The sequence below is a fragment of the Ornithodoros turicata genome, chromosome 1, assembly GCF_037126465.1.
Source record: "Ornithodoros turicata isolate Travis chromosome 1, ASM3712646v1, whole genome shotgun sequence".
NCBI classification, from domain to species: domain Eukaryota; kingdom Metazoa; phylum Arthropoda; class Arachnida; order Ixodida; family Argasidae; genus Ornithodoros; species Ornithodoros turicata.
This window is the reverse complement of record NC_088201.1, coordinates 158,071,686-158,084,214: the sequence shown is the minus strand read 5'-3', so window position 1 is coordinate 158,084,214 and position 12,529 is coordinate 158,071,686. Positions and strand designations below refer to the sequence as shown.

At 44.0% G+C, this 12,529-nt stretch overlaps 1 long non-coding RNA gene across 1 annotated transcript; it reads left to right on the top strand.

Moving 5' to 3' along the window:
* Nucleotides 1-8,017: 8,017 nt before the first annotated feature.
* On the top strand, nt 8,018-12,040 carry LOC135371675 (uncharacterized). The gene is made up of 3 exons (XR_010415695.1): nt 8,018-8,072; nt 8,728-8,936; nt 9,809-12,040. It is a non-coding gene; the product is annotated as an uncharacterized LOC135371675 (long non-coding RNA).
* The last annotated feature ends 489 nt before the right edge of the window (nt 12,041-12,529 follow it).

Genomic DNA, 12,529 nt, shown 5'->3' with positions numbered 1-12,529 from the left:
TCTTGTAGCCAATGGTAACCTCACCCGCACAGACCATCTAAATGTCCAAATATATGTTCCAGACTTCTTTACTGCAGAAGTTTTGACTTCCATATTCGTTGCTTCGGGAACGATCATGGATATGTGAAGGGCGGCCATAGTGCTCCCTGCATTCGTTTCATAAATCGCTGCTCCACCGACTCCGGTGCCCTCTCGCTTAAACTGAGTGATCTATTTGAAACCGGAAACATCGTACACGTCTTTCGTTCCCTTTAGGAATCGACAGTCCTGTTGTTTCGGCCACCGCAATATATTACTTAAATGTTCGACATTTTGGGGTTTAATGCTTAGCCTTTGATGACACATGCAAGGCATATTTTTCGGAAGCAATTCCCAGAATGAACTGTGGCTTTGCGATTTCCGATGAGCAGTGAACAGACCATAACATCCCTATAACACGCTCAAAATCTACCGCAGCAAGCGGCATTTAGGCTTTCTGGTAGCGGGGAGGGGAGACCATAAGGTTGAAACTAATGCTTTGGAGAGACTATCGCCCCCTCCCCCGTTTTTGTGGGCCCGCTTCTGGTTACACGTGGAGCAGTCGACCGGTTGCCTTGCTACCACGCTGTAGCAGATGGCTCTCGGCGGCCAATAAAGGTGCTTGAATGATCTGACGTCACAACCAGGGATCGGAACCGGTATTTTTTTCGGTCCGGTTCGGGTTCAGGCATATTGGTTCGGTTCGGGTTTAGCTCCGCTGAACCGAAATTATCAGCTTGAACCGGTTCAGGTATATCGGTTCGGTTCGGGTTCGGCTCAGGGAGAACCCCCCCCCCCCCGCACATACACAGACAAAAAAAAAAATCTGTCAGCGGTCGGGGCATTTACAGGTATTGGAATAGTTACTTTTTTCGGCCTCGGTTTAACCGGTCCACGGGCAGTAATTTTGCTACATGCAAGCAAGCTTACGCTCACCGTACACGATTGTAAGAGAAAGGTGTGAGATAACCGTTTCAGGTGAGCAAAAAAAAAGGTCGGTCAGTAGTACAATTTATTCACCTCTGAACCCCGAACCGGTAACCGTATCAATTTTTTTCGGTTCAGTTCCGGTTCGGCTCAGGACAAGCAAAAAAATTGTCCGGGTTCGGTTTGGTTCGGGTTCGTCAGAAAATAACGGGTTTTTTCGGTTTTCGGTTCGGGTTCAGTTCTGGTTCCGATCCCTGGTCACAACATCCCAGAGGACGGCGGGAGATTTGACTGCGGATCAGCACGATGTGGTGGACAAACTTTGCCGGGAAATGCGCGATTTTTCAACACTGAGCCCTTGTGTATCGCTTCTGTGCTACCGCATATCACCCAACACGCGTGATCTGACCTCCAAGGTGTCTACGTAGGAATATGAGCAGTGGAGAGGCATTTCACCGCCCGTTACATTCATAACGACACACTCGCAATTGCGGAGAAGAACAGCTACGGATGTCTGGAAGGGAGGAGGAAGACGAAATGACCTCCGTTCATTATCTCCAGACTCTCAAATAACGACTACTTTACGCTCTGGCGAGTAAATTCCTTACAGTAGTGTGCTGGCACAAATTTTTATTGCGTCAGATGATCCCAGCGCACGAAGGTAGAATCAGAACAAATCGACTCTTGTCACACAATCATGAATACTGCGATATGCCAGGTTGTTCGAGCAACCTGTCGAGGGCACTACCCAAATAACCAAATGTGTTTAATTCTCGCTTTTGGAACAATGGCTTTTTCGGTAGTAGCTTCCCATTTTTTTACATCCGGCATAATATTCGAGCAGTACGATCAGGTATGAAATGCAGTAGCCTGTAAGGAGGAGCGCCGCGATGACCAGTCGGATGCCATCCATGAAAGTCGTCCTTCCTGGTGCAGTTTTGATCCTTCGAGCCGAAACCTCAATCATAAAAAACACGGACAAAATAATCTGAATCATAGGCTGTGGGAACAATAAGGGTTGAATTGGTGTCTGGAGATTACATTGTTTTCTGCGAACGAGGTCTCCAGGTATATCTCATTGGCGAGAGGGGAATGTTTCACATCGTGGCACCGTGGCGTGCGTGTCTATGTGGCAATCAATCGATGGAAGGCTACAACACCTTCCAATGAATTTTGTTATCTTTTATTTGTCGGCTTCCTATCGATAGGCTTACGAAATGGACGCTGGAATAATAGGACAACTGTCTGTGAGATATATGTATCATTAAGTTAGCCATTAATGGTACATATATCTCACAGACAATTGTCCTGTTATTCCAGCGTCCATTTCGTAAGCCTATCGATAAGAAGACGACAAATAAAAGATAACAAAATTCGTTGAAAGGTGTTGTCGCCTTCCATCGATTGATTGCCACATAGACACGTGAGTCAGGCGTGACTTCTTCAGTTGCCCGTCAAGTCTAGTATACGTGTTGAATCCGGGTAATTGCTATGCATTTACAGAAGTCGCTCAACGAGCTGCTGTCTCGCTTCAGGAAAGTTGTTTGGAGGACCGTCCTTCGGTTCCGTCACTTATTTGCCATCCACCACAAGTACACTCTAAGAACAAATGGAGTGAATAGGGAGTAATTGCAGACTTCTAGTCCCCTAGACTGCCAGTTACTCCTCATTTTAGTCCCCTAACCCCTACATTTACTCCCCAGGTCTGTAAAATGTCACTGAACTTCGCGAATTGTCTTCTTAATGCAACGGTCTACGTAAGTATGTGCTATTGGTCAAATTGATGGCATAAGCCTCTGTAACTCAGCCAAGTTCGAAATTGTCCACCCACACAGAGTAAGAAATAGCTATACTTCCTTCGCAAACTGTGCCCAATGCATGTCACAAGATTTTATATCACGCGATATACGGTTGACGGTTTGATTCAAGGTATTTTCATGCATGCACACGAATTATGTACCTCAGACTCCTAGAACAGAGCGTGCAATGCAGTCTCCACTCTGTGACATTCATTTACTCCCGTAGATTTACTCCTGAAAGGGACTATTTTTAGTGGCAACGCATTTAGTCCCCAAATGGAGTAAAATCACTCCTTTTTTTAGAATGTACTTTTTTCCTGAAAGAGCTTATGTCGACATCAATATGATTATGACTAACAGCTGCAGATTAGACCGCGCGCCTTTGCAGTCCTGATCCCTCTCTCTTAGCCGGCGTCCTCTACGTGAAGCCATAAGGCCGGCCGGCATGGCGTGTGTTTCAGTGAATATCGCGCTGCGTAGCACTCTACATGACCACGCACCGTGAAAAAATACGCCTGTCGAACCGCTTGGGGCACAAATCCCGCTGCTGCGTGCACACCGGGTTTCGAGTACGTGCTTTACGAAGTCCTTCCTGTAATGTCCTGAAATTGTGGTTTTTGTGTGCGTTCCTTTGTAATTGATTTGCATTTGGTAAACTCTATGGAAGTCGCTTTTGCGCCAAAAACCTCCAATCATCATCATCATCATCATCATTTGGTAACATAGACCTTCACGAGCGAAAGTTGTTGTACTTGGAGATGTCCTTCAGGTTCTTCGTACGGGTGGCCATTGCTAAAAAACGAAGTAGGATGCTGGATCAGAACCAGAAGTGACTTGCTGCGCCCTGCCTGGTTGCTATGGACGCCCGTGAACTGACTGGTGGTGGTGGTGGTCGTATGATGTTCTAAGGAATAGGAGCGATGAACGTGAACTGACTGCTGCGTGAAAATATGAAACTCTGATGCAGTGAACCACGCGATACGAGCCACTGCGATGTGCAGAATTTCGCGCTGGGCGTGAAAACTCAGCATTTACGCAGGAAACACGCACCATGAGGGCCGTCATATAGTCAGGGACACGTAGTCAATCTAAAATGGCGTCGAAACGTGTCATCCCCTTAAGCACTGTGGCTTCAACTGCCTTTTACTGTACAATACGATATGCGAGCAGGTCAGATGTCTGCGCAGCTTCCTAATGTCCCACTCTCCCCTATGACGCCTGGATAGAGCTCATTGAACCCTTTCCCAAATAAGGGGTTACAGCAAACGGCTCTAGGTTACGAAGCGCCCCGTTTCTTTTGTGGATCCGTGCGGGGAGCCATAACGAACTACGAATACCCTTTTATCTCAGCCCTGTGATTGGACAGACACTTTGTCAGATGCTGCCTCCAAACTTTACCCTTCAACCCTGCCGCAGAGTCAAGGGTCGTACTATATTCCTGTTTCCCTAATGTTTCCTGTATTGTTCCTTAGCAGAATGCATGCTGGAAAATGAGGACACCTGCAACGTAAGATTTTAGTCATGCATATTTTTTTTCCTAGAGATGCCGTAACCGCTATAGTGAGCATTAACTTCTCAGAAACGATTCATAAACATAGACACGAGGCAGAAAGTGAAAAAATAGTCTGTTCTTCTGAAAACGATGATATGAACTGAAGTTTCGCATACAGGGTTTGCACTAAAATGAGCCAAAGTTCTTAAAAAAATGGTTCACCGTACACCAAAAGGACGGACTGCATAGTGTTACCAGTGGTGTGAGGAAACTCAGATTATTTTTCTTTTGCAATTAATTAGTTAATTAAGTGAAATTAATTAGTTCATTTTAATTACAGCGATTAGAGCGAAAATGGCAAGAAGAGACTTGTAGCGGGCGATACAACAACGGGAAACTGTTCATTACAACATTGCAACATCGTGCCACAATCATGCCAGTGCAACTCTCATCTCCGAGGCCAAGGCCGTGGCAGCTTTCGTGAAGAAGGAAAATAACTGGCATGCACGCACAAGAATTTCAATAACAACGCCCGACATGCACAGGCACACTAAAACTCGCTATTGTTTCAAGGTTTGTTGCAGCTAGGGTGGCCACCATGCCGGTATTATACCGGCACGGCCGGTTTTTTGCGCGCTCTACTGGTTGCCGGTACGAAGGTTCTACCGGCAGCCTTTTGCTGGTATTTGTGGCTCAAGGCCTTTCATAAGGGTTTTTACGGGGTTTTTCCTTCAACATCCCACTACAGCTTGAATATATCTGGAGCACAGACCCAACTCCGCATCCACCAGTCGTTTTCTTAGTTACCCATTATAATTATTATTCATTGTTCTTGTTATTATCATTGTTATTCATTAAGCCTTGTGTTCGGAGGGGACAAGAGCAGTGGTTTTGCAAAGCTGTTGGTAGTTGTGTCGAGCCAGCTAGAACTTAGGTCGTATAAAACCTTCATGAGATCTCTGCCTGCAAAGAAGGGTTTGTCTGTGGCGATGCGTTTTTCAAAGTAAGTGGCAGTCCAATCCGGTTGCTCAATACGATCCAGTGTAGCGTTCATGCCTGTTTATAGTAATTTCTAGCATCAATGATCCAGCCACACACAGGAACACATGTTTCCTCGTATTATCTTGATCGGGTGGCGCTCTCTCTCTCTGTGCTCGTACACCTCTCACCCACTTCCCTTTCTCCTATTTCATATCCTGTCCCTCAGCCGGTATTTTTCACCACCAAAGGTGGCAACCTAATTCCCAGCAAGAAGTATACTTTTCCACCAGCTTACCCCGGATGCGTTTGGCTACGTAGACGAGTGATGGAGGAGGGCAGAGACTTCTCCCTGTTTGTGAACAAATGACATCACAGTGTTCGGCAGCGCCACCAGTTTGGTAGAGTTGAACTACGCTCGAAAAACTACGCTCAAATAGAATTCAGCTGATCGCATTCACCGTAAACCTTCCCTATTTACTCTCACGAGTCTGCGACTGCGCAATGAACGTCTCACTCTTTCTCTTGCGCAGTTCAAACTACTCGGGAGATCGTTAGTCTTCGGGGTCCCGTCTTCACGTTCCTTCGCGGGCACAGTGTTCCGGAAAATTCATCTTGGGTTGCCTTAAGGCTTGCTATGAAAATTCACTTACAATCGTGACTTGTATACACAGGCGCACCTCTGTAATGTGGTTTCTCCTCTATTATACTACAGTGTATACCTAGGGTTCTTTGTTGTCGGGTTAAACCCGACATTTCACGATACATTCCCCCCGAACAAATTTTCAAGAATTCGGATCAAAAACGCGATATCTACCCGAAATTCTCACAGTCCTTCAACTTGCCATTGTCTGTAAACCGTCGGAAAAAGTGAATCATAATACCGGCAAAGAGAGCTATTTATGACAACCTATTTGTCCTCCTTTTACAATCCCCCGCTGCAGGCAGATAATCCCCTGAAAGAGGAGCTTTGTGGAGCTCGAGCAAGTGTTGGAATACCGCGGTCATTCACTGCCCCAGTTTCGAGCGGAAATTAAAGGTACTGTAAAGCACTGTGAAGTATATGCTTGCGACGTGTCCTGAGACTCTGTCGCCTGTAAATCCCATATGCGGAACCATTTGACCGATAACTCTCTCTAAATATTTGCAGCGGGCAACAGTGTCGAATATGTATTATGTATGCGGCATTATTTTGTCACGATTTTGTTCTGTTTGTGGCTATATTATTTCGTATCATATATTACCGTAGGAGTGCAGAAACGCCTATTTAGTGTGTGTGTGTGTGTGTTTGTTTTGTTTTTTTGCGGAATAAGATGAAAAAGAAAGGCAGCGCTGTTCGACGGAAGCGCCACCTGATCTAATTGGCGAGAAATCACCGGATAATGGACATAACGGAAAGCAGTCGTTCTGAGGATGATACACACAGTGTACAAAAAGCCGACACTGTCTGGCCCATTTAACGACTTCCACATTTCAACTGTTTAGTATTTGTAAAATTCCGATACCAGGGAACACGAAGGGACAGACGCGAACACGAAGTTTGTTTATCCGCAGACGAGGTTCGTTGTGTGGATTGCAGCGGCGGATTCTGTGGTGGATTGTTAGGTCGCGCCCAGTGTTATACGCATTCGTGCTTGTCGCCGTGCTCGGCAGAGAGAACGGATCCCTTCCGAATACTATGACAGTGTCGCCCGTAATCTTTAATTTAAATTTTCTAATTAACTGCACCGCCGATTGGAATGAAATTTGCCCCGTTTTCGTACTGATGTCCTGGACTCTCGAATAGCCACACTAAATTAAAGTCGACCGCTGCTGCTTTAGAGTACCTGTAAAGATTTTTGCTTCTCATCTCTCTCTCGAAGGGAAATACATCGCTCGCGTGTTCCGTAAACTTTTGTCGGGACCTGTACACGCCAGGAAAAACATCGAAAAATTCCGATTTTGTGAAAATCGACAAACACGGAAAAAAGATACGCCGAATCCGCCCAAAAATAAAAACCGAAGACGGGGAACCCTACATATAACTAAATGCGTCGGCCGTGAAGAACAGATGTTCAGTGCGACGGAACACGGAAAAGCCACGTGTTAAATTGACATGGACTGGATTCCTAGGAAACCTTATCCCGTTTCCAATCTCAGCCAGCATTACGCACAAGCTGTCACAAAAGCCAGATGTTAGCACACAAAATACCTGACCTATGCTGTACTATACTCTTCGTAAAAGAAGTGAAATAAGATATCTCCACCCAACAATAATTGGTTTCGCTCGTGTTCTGGTCACCATTAAAAAAAAGAAAAGAACGCCGCGCCTTATTAGTTACTGGGATGTTGTCGAGTTGCATCATGGGTCTTTGCCACTCTAATATAAATCGATTTCTGAAGGGAGCCACGTCATATCACTGGCTGAGGTACAGCTTGGGACAAAAGTTTACGGAACACCGGGGTGTCGCATTTCTTCACTGGAGCGACACCCTCGCAGCGAACAGGAGCGGACACACATACTGAGGGATGGATACTACACTGAAAAAAATTTATGTAAAATAACAGAGAAAAAACAGAGAAATTCCCTGTAAATGGGTACAGACTCTTCTGTATAACCATTTTACAGAGCATACTCTGTTTAAGAACTACAGCGATCACGATCGACGTTTGTCAGCCATATTGCAATCAGTCCAGCGAAAATGCGATCGAATCAAACGATCTTTTTTTCTCCCGCTTCGATACGAGCGAGAGATCCGAGGGATCGTCCTCTGTTGACCGTGCTCTCACAAACGCGTGCTCACGAACTGCGGTTTCGAAAGTTGGCGGTTGGTGCTCTGCTGCGTAGCTGCATCTTTGTATCTTCGTCTCGGCTTCAGGTGAGCAGATTTCTTGTAGAAATTAGGTTGAATCCCATTGTCATGGTCAGTAGCAAGTGCATAGTGCTAAATTTTTGATACAGAAGTTCCACTAAGAGTGTGCGGAGACAAGTACTGTGTTTGTCGTGTCGTACAAACGGAAACTGTTTAGGCCTAACTTCACCAATGCCTGTCATTTATACTCGCCGCGTAGTGAAGTCATGTGGTTGAGCATAAAACGACACAGTGATATGGTCAAACTGACTGCGTCGGGGTGCATATCAATTCCTGACGCGAGTATGCTTGAATGTATACGTTATTAAGCGTGTTCATGGAGGCGAGTTGCTGTAACGGCAGTGGGATAATTGTGCGTGCACCTGACCGTGCAGTCGGAGCTGTTGATCCAAGAATATGTGGTGCGATGCATTTCGTCGTTCGACACAATCGGTGTCTCGTTCCTTATTAAATAACAATACCCACAAGAGCGAACCGCTCCTCTTCAACGTGATATTCGCTGTCGGCGTCAGCTTACACAACTGATGGCTCGCAAGAGCCTGGCGTGAATGAGAACCCGAACGTTGTGATGTTCACATTTCCTGTGCGGTGTTAGCAAATTGTTGGATGCGTGAGTGTTGTATTACAGGCGTCTTGAGTAGAATATCTGTGTTCTCCTCAGGCAGAATGAAGAAAAACGTACAAGTGCAAGAAATAGGCCGCTCCAAGCCTGTAGCCTATGTGGAACACCAGGGCAACCATATGAATATTAACAGCTATTTATTTCCCTGCTACCATCCTGAGTGAAGGGTGACATTCGAGACGTTTCATGCACCTTCAGACCACTGCCAGAGAAAACACAGTTAAAAAGGAAAGTGTCCGTCAGTGAATGTGAGTAGTGCATCGATGTGCTTTGAAGAAAGGAAGTGCAAATGCTGTGTGTAATAATTGTAATGGATTAATTGATACTCAAGAGGCTAGCAATTTTTCTTTGAATTATCAGGCACACTTTTATGTGCACATTCAAGGCAGTAACACTAATAAGTGTGAATTGAGCAAAATAGATGTTTTCGTTAAGCAGCTTTCAGCTTTTTCAGTTATGGACAACATAACCGATAAAAAATAGTTTTGAAGGAAACAGGCGGGACAACCTTCATGTTGCGTGATATTCAAGAAAGTGATTTATTCGAGAGGAGATCGTGCCGGAAATGGCTCGGCGCGAGAGAATAGCGATGGCGCTGTATGGCGATGGCACCGGAACCGCTACAGTTTCAATTCATTGGAGCTGTGGCACGTCAAACTTCACACTAATTGTTGTAGATGCTGCTTGAACCTGATCATATAGCACTGCAAATGAGGAACCTTATGCAGGGAGCTAACAAGCAGTCGTGGCATTCTTCCTTGCAGCTGACCAGCGGATTATGATTACCTACCTTCTTGATGTGTTTTGTATGTTTTCATACATGCCAAGCTATTTGTTTTGGAACAGAGTGTGACGTGCCTAGTAATGAGCAGCAATTAAACTACTTGTAGTTCAGCTACTAATTAAACTACTTTTCTTCTATTTGATTGGTAGTTACCCTTACTTTGCAAAGGGTAGTTCAAACTCAAGCGTAGCTAATCACTATTATTTTAACAGCAGAAATTACTTTAAATTTGTTTGCGTTTTCAAGACTTGTGAGAGACTAACATAGGGTTGATTGTTTTGTGCAATCATGCCATCATTCTGTTAAGTGTCCTAAGAGTACCTTTGCACACTGCAGATATTTCCTGGGTACCAAACCGTCTACGAAATACATGAGAGTCGAAGAGGAGCCATGTGAGTGGATCAGCAGCAAGGACGCTCTCTTTGTGCATAAAACTAAAAGACTTCAAAGCAATGAAGTTGTTTCTTACCTAGATCGTACTTGTTGTACTCACCATCGTGAACGGGTGCAGGAAAACACAGAAATGTAGCGACGAATTTATGAGCAGCATATTCAGTGCAGGTAACTGATGGCAACACAAGACATTTCCTGCTATTGTGAGCTGGCAGTGAGAGCATACTAAGTACCTGTCTTAAAAATTATCATCAGAAATGTAGAGGAGTCGGGTTGTTGTCGTGAGCTGAGCTGTGAGCTGTCTCTCTGAGTATTCTGTCATTGGTCTGTCTGAGCTTTCCATTGCACTCGTTCGCCATGCTGATAAGCTGCATGCACTATATTGTACTACCACTTTTGTGATATGCAGGATGGCATAGCAACATGTTATATAAACATTAATGTGATTGTTATGTATTTTAAAAGATAAGGGATTGCATGAGGTAACAAGAAGCCAAAGAAGCCAAACAGTGAGCCAAAGCAACTGCAGGAGCAGAGAACAACAACAACAACAACAACAAAATGTAAAGGAGAGCGGGTAAGATTGGGGGTGTAATTGGCGACAGATATATTTGATGCAGATCAGCATGCACTTTTTTATAACCACTTTCCCTCCCTAGGTTTGTGTAGAGTTACTCACAACCACCCTCTCTAAGCACGGGTGGAGTGAAGGCATGCTGAATTCCCTATGCGCGGAACTGTAGAGGTGCCACAAGGCATCATTTTCTGGGTATCTTTGTCACTATACTTGGTTCATGAATTACGATCAGACTCGTGGCAAAATGGAGTAATGTTTAGATGGGCTTCTCTTTGGTGCCGTGCAAATGTAGTCTTAACTAGGGAAATTTCGTTTTTGATAAATCGTGTGATGATAAACTTCAGAACAAATTAATCCTTCTGAAACATCACAAGGTGACAAAACAAAATGCGATCAAATACGAATGACTGCATGTGTCTATCTAGCGACTTTTCTTCTTGTTTTCTGATATGGGTGGGCCTGTCATCTTACAGTGTTGCAGCTTTTTCTTCATGTTTATGCCGTGGCCATTTTACAATATCTTGCCTTATCGTTTAAGACGGGTAACAGAAAAAAACGGGTATGAAAAATTAGGCTTCAGCATTGCCTTTGTGGTTTTGTTTTCGGTACAAAACATTATCTTATTTGTAATGTGCCTGAGAAAGTATGCTCGTTCATTCAAGCTAACTTTCTTTACCTATTTAATGATATGTCATATTTGTGTGAATGTGTAAAATGCTACATAAACTTTATCCTTCAGAGCAGGAAACTGTTTTAACATTTTGTTCGTTGTCAATAACACACAATTTGTTTACTTATTGTGCACCTGAAAGAGCATGGTCCAGTTCTGCTATAGCTGCTTATTTAATTTTAGACAAATTTGTGAATGCACCAAACGAGCATAGAACAGTACTTGTCAGCTTTCTAGAGCAGAAAACTGTTGGAACAGCTAAAGTTCTACTGTGTTTTCACTCTTCCGCTCAGGAGAGTTCTTTGATCCATAATGGGCTAGAACAAGAACGCTAGTTCATTAACAAATTTCCTTGATTTAATGGTACAGGTTATATGCCATTTAGTGTAACATTGCCTTATTTTGTGTTCACTTTTCTAAAATGGTTTGCACACGTGTCAAAGCCATCTACTTTATTGTACTAGAAAATACGTCAAACGTAATAACTCCTTGTTGATACAGTGGTTTCAGTCCCCCTAGATTGTCATTATGATTGCCTATTCAGTGTCTTTGTGCTACAATTGTACTTACCGGGCCACAACTGTGACCAAGTGAGCTTTACTGTTCCCTGTCGGCACAGAGAGACTACAATAAACTTGTCTGTATTTTGTCTTTTGCGTCACAGGTGCATGACTGTATAAGCTTACAAACACGTGAATTTCTCCAATGCATACTGAATGATTTACAAAGCTTAGGTAGGAGGATGCATTTGCAGACATTTTTTCATGGCAGTGCAATTACCAACACGAACCCTTTTAAGAAGCCCTCCATTTGGACCCCTGACCGACAACTACATCAAGGCGGTCTATAACGATATCAATAAGCTAGTCGGCGAGTCAATTAACGTTAAAAATCCTAACTTATCCAAAGCTGAGATGATTGCTTTACGTAATCTTAAAACACGGGATGACATAGTGATCAGGCCTGCGGATAAAGGAGGGGGAATTGTGGTCATGGACACTTCCGACTCTATTAATGAGGCCAATAACCATCTCAACGACACTACTTTCTACAGGGTTCTTGATAATGATACACCCTTCACCCTTGTTTTGTCAGATAATCATCAAAAAGATTTCCGCACTCGCTAATGACAATTTAATTCCACGCCACATAGCAGAATTCATCAAGCCTAAAAACGTTAATCCTGGTTCATTTTATCTCCTTATAAAAGTCCACAAGGAAAATAACCCTGGCAGACCTATAATATCAGGCATTCACACACAAACAGAAAAGATTTCCCTTCTGATAGACCATTGTATAAAACATGTACCTCCGCTACTTCCTTCATACGTCAAAGACAAATGATTTTCTCCTTAAAATTAATTCTATCAACAACCAGTTCTCAGATCTGACCAATATGACACTGGTAACCATGGAC